Source organism: Camelina sativa, chromosome 4 (genome assembly GCF_000633955.1).
Source record: "Camelina sativa cultivar DH55 chromosome 4, Cs, whole genome shotgun sequence".
Classification (NCBI taxonomy): Eukaryota; Viridiplantae; Streptophyta; class Magnoliopsida; order Brassicales; family Brassicaceae; genus Camelina; species Camelina sativa.
Window position 1 is genome coordinate 28,791,576 of NC_025688.1, and position 5,203 is coordinate 28,796,778.

The window sequence follows — 5,203 nt, forward strand, 5'->3', positions numbered from 1 at the left end:
AGTTTACAAACTGTTTGTGGTTTTTCCTTGTATGAACGAAAATTGAGTCAATGATTTCGGTAAAAAAACTAAAATTGAGTCAATGATATTATCAAAATATTAAGTATCTATTCAAATATGTGTTTGGTGACAAAAAAAATTTTAAAATATGGATATGTTTTCAAACACACGTAGAATTAATACACATTTTTTTATTTAGAACCGTCGGTCCCAGTCTAAGCGACGGATAGAGTACACTGTACAGAGCCATACGAAAGGGCCCATAAAACTGTATCTGTTTTGATAGGAGTTAGACCCACAAGGAATCTATAAATAACATTGGTACAATTTTAAAAAAAATATGAAATCACATAGACATAGTTTTCTTGATGGGTACGGCACAAAGAGGTTTGGTCTTGTGTAAGGTAAGACCGAAGGCCTCGCTCATGTCCATGTTTTCAGGAACGACACCGTTTGGAAGCTTCCAGTCAAAGGAATAGAGAAGAGAGGCAAGCACCATATACATTGTCCTAAGAGACATCGAGATTCCCGGACACATCCTTCGGCCTGATCCAAACGGTATCAGCTCGAAGTCTTTGCCTTTTAGATCGGTTTCTCGTAACAAGAATCTCTCTGGCTCAAACTTCACTGGATTTTCCCACACACTCGAGTCATGTCCTATCGCCCATAAATTCACCAAAACCTAGAATTAATAACAGAGAAGGAACTTTTTAACCAAACCAAACAAACAACCCAAATTTAAACCTATGTTTGATCAACATTTCAATTATAAAATAATAATAAAAAATCTTAGATAATGTTTTTAATACAATTTTCCGTACTTTGTTTTGTTTTCATATTTTCTATTCAAACCGAAAAACCAAATAAAGTTGGGTTTCTAATTCTTATCTTGAACCGAACAATTCAAACTGAAACAACCAAAACGAAAACAATCATATACCCCCGGCCTCAACCATACTACAGCTATGACTCCACTAACGTGCATCCCAGGTTACTAAAAAGGTAATAAATGTTGGCAGGATAATAATAAAAAAAAAAGAATGTATGAAATAAACCTGGGTGTTCTCAGGAATGAGGAACCCCATAATGTGAACATCAGATTCTGATTTTCTAGGGATCATAGGTAATGGAGGATGCAAGCGAAGAGTCTCTTTCACCATTGCTTGGAAGTAAGGCAGACTCGGGATATCAGATTCCTTAACGACGCCGTTTTCACCAATCACTTGCCGTATCTCACTCTGAGCTTTTACCATCTTCTCCGGGCTTCGGACTAACTCACTCATCGCCCACTCCATTGTGCTAGAGCTTGTATCTGTGCCCGCAACAAACATATCCTATCACAAAAAAAAAAAGAGATTAACTGCATACCTGTAATATCTTAATCTTGCCATGTGTGTTAGTGGAAGACTTACGAGAAGCAGGTGTTTGATATCATTGATGCTTAGTTCCGCTTCGTTTTGCTGTGTGAGATCCAGAAGGGAGTCCAACATATCAATACTTGAAGCCTCTTCAGGCTCTATATCTGTAATCTGTGTGATAGAATCTTTTGGCCAATCGAGCATCGATGAATTCTTGGATTACACTAAACAATCTCTCTGTGCAGAGCACTGCTTCTTTTCGAGTACCGTGCAAATCAAGAAACCTCAAGTACCGGAAATAGTCCCCTACGTTGGGTTTACCGGAGATCTTCATCAGGTGGACCACCGTGTGGTAGAATTCGTAAGAGACGAGTTCGAGTCATAGGTAGCCAAATCTACAGAAAACAGAGCATTTGAGATGATATTGAAAGCTGTGATGAAGGAAGCACGAGCCATGTCAATAGCTTCTCCTCTCTCGCTAAATTGGTTTGCTAAGCTCACTAGATCCTCCACCTTTCTCATCCTTAAAGATTGAATAGCGTCTAGGTTTTGTGGTGATAACAAATATTTCGATAATGTTTTCTTCAGAAACCTGAAGATGCATACAACAGCGTATAACTCGTTTTAATCAAATTATAGTCTGGTGTACATATGATTTCAAATACAAAAAAAAGTTAAAAAAGAAACGAAATCTTGATCTTAGATAGAGTTAGTACCTCCAACGAGCCGAGGGGGGAATCCAGACAATGGAATGTTTATGGTGATCAACAGCTCGAACGGGGTCGTTAAAGGATCGAGAGGACATGACACTGTCGTGTGTTCTAAGTGCCTCTTTAGCTGCTTCTGGTGAAGATATAACCACTGCGGTTACCCTTCCAAGCTTCAAACTCATTATAGGTCCGTAGGTTTTTGAAAAATCAGCAAGTGAACGGTGAGGATTGGGTCCGAGTTGGATATGTTTCCGACCAGTGGTAATGTCGGAGGACCAGGCGGAAGCTTGTTGCCGTGGCTAGAGCTCCTCCGCGTCCAATAAATAAGAAAAAGAAGACTGTTAATAGAATATAGAGTGGCAGAGACATGCCTTGATTTGGTGAGAGGTCCATTGGACGACCGTTTTTTTCTTTTTTCTGGTCTTCTAGTATAAAGAAACTGGAGAGTGCCTAGAAAATATAACTCAGTCATGGACTTTTATATTCAACAATTTAAGTTTCATTAGTGAATTTGTCAACAAATTTTAAAGATCTTATCTAATATGGAGAAGCACGTTCGCATGCAAAACACCCTGAATCGGTATTAATTGCCTGTTGTATATGTTTTTATATATAACACTTACCTAAATTGCTGGCATACATGGAAAATATTTGATACTACTAATTAATTATTAATTTTGATAGCTTAAATGAAGAGAAGATAACATCTAATGTAGTGTATTGTACATTGGACGTTGATTTGTCATTATTTATTCGGATTTAAAACATATGCAAAAACTATATGATTGTAGAACTATAATGACACATCACACATGGGAGACATAGAAACCAGCCTGCCAAATTTGTATGCAGCCATATTGCTGTAATACGGCTGAGATTATTGTTCATCTGTTGAACCCCACATCACATCAACTGGTATTTGGTAGCTAAACCATGTACTTAGGTGTACGTTAAGCTCCATGTAAACTTATATTTATTGTAAATTGTAAATACCATTTAGTCAATTATTTCAGCAGTTGATCTAAAGTTTCATGATTGTACATTGAATTGGTCGATAAATGCTCAAGATTTGACGATATTATCTCTACAGACAAAAAAAAAACAATTTATAGTTTACAAAATGTTTGTGGTTTTCCCTTGTATGAACGAATCTTGAGTCAATGATTTCGGTAAGAAAAATAAAAAAAGAGTCAATGATATTATCAAAATATATATATTAAGTATCGATTCAAATATGTATTTGGTGACAAAAAAATTTTAAAATATGGATATGTTTTCAAACACACGCAGAATTAATACACATTTTTTATTTAGAACCGTCGGTCCCAGTCTAAGCGACGGATAGAGTACAGAGCCATACGAAAGGGTCCATAATTGGTACAATTTTTAAAAAAATATGAAAATCACATAGACATAGTTTTCTTGATGGGTACGGCACAAAGAGGTTTGGCCTTGTGTAAGGTAAGACCGAAGGCCTCGCTCATGTCCATGTTTTCAGGGACGACACCGTTTTGAAGCTTCCAGTCAAAGGAATAGAGAAGAGAGGCAAGCACCATGTACATTGTCCTAAGAGACATCGAGATTCCCGGACACATCCTTCGTCCTGATCCAAACGGTATCAGCTCGAAGTCTTTGCCTTTTAGATCGGTTTCTCGTAACAAAAATCTCTCTGGCTCAAACTTCATCGGATTTTCCCACACACTCGAGTCATGTCCTATCGCCCACACGTTCACCAAAACCTAAAATAACAGAGACGGAACTATTTAACCAAATAAAAAAATTCCTATTGGTTCTATTCTATGTATACATCAAACCAAACAAACAACAACCAAATTTAAACTTACGTTTGATATTTTTTTCTTTTTGTGTATGAAAAAAAATTAACTATGTTTGATTAACATTATCAATTTTTTTTTTTTTACTCTTACATAATGAATGATTAGAATACAATTTTTTCCACTTTATTCTGTGCAAAACCTAAACTAAACCAAATCGAACAAATTAACCTTTTCTATTCAAACCGAAAACAACCAAATCGTGTTGGGTCTTGAACCAAACAATTTAAACTGAAACAACCAAAACGGAAAAATAAAGCCATGACTCTAGTAACGTGCATCCCAGGTTACTAAAAGGTAATGAATGTTAGCGTGTTAAAAAAAGNTCGGATTTTCCCACACACTCGAGTCATGTCCTATCGCCCACACGTTCACCAAAACCTAAAATAACAGAGACGGAACTATTTAACCAAATAAAAAAATTCCTATTGGTTCTATTCTATGTATACATCAAACCAAACAAACAACAACCAAATTTAAACTTACGTTTGATATTTTTTTCTTTTTGTGTATGAAAAAAAATTAACTATGTTTGATTAACATTATCAATTTTTTTTTTTTTACTCTTACATAATGAATGATTAGAATACAATTTTTTCCACTTTATTCTGTGCAAAACCTAAACTAAACCAAATCGAACAAATTAACCTTTTCTATTCAAACCGAAAACAACCAAATCGTGTTGGGTCTTGAACCAAACAATTTAAACTGAAACAACCAAAACGGAAAAATAAAGCCATGACTCTAGTAACGTGCATCCCAGGTTACTAAAAGGTAATGAATGTTAGCGTGTTAAAAAAAGGTAATGAACGGTGTCGTTAAATGAACCTGGGTGTTCTCAGGAATGACGAAACCCAAAATTGGAACATCAGATTCTGATTTTCTAGGGATAAAAGCTGCTGGAGGATGCAAGCGAAGAGTCTCTTTCACAAATGCTTGTAAGTAAGGCAGACTCGGGATATCAGATTCTTTAACGACACCGTTTTCACCAATTACTTGCCGTATCTCACTCTGAGCTTTTACTATCTTCTCCGGGCTTCGGATTAACTCCGTCATCGCCCACTCCATTGTGCTAGAGGTTGTATCTGTACCCGCAACAAACACATCCTATCACACACACAAAAAAAGAGATTAACTGATGATACTGCGTTCCAATAATATCTTAATCCTGCTATAGGTGTTAGTAGAAGACTTACGAGAAGCAAGTGTTTGATATCATTCATGGTTAATTCCGCTTCGTTTTGCTGTGTGAGATCAAGAAGGGAATCTAGCATATCAATACTCGAAGCCTCTTTAGGCT

At 36.4% G+C, this 5,203-nt stretch overlaps 2 pseudogenes; both read right to left on the reverse strand.

Annotated features, from left to right (window-relative positions):
• Window positions 177-2,482, reverse strand: LOC104783122 (annotated as a pseudogene).
• LOC104784423 overlaps window positions 3,392-5,203 on the reverse strand; it is a 2,678-nt pseudogene continuing 866 nt past the window's right edge.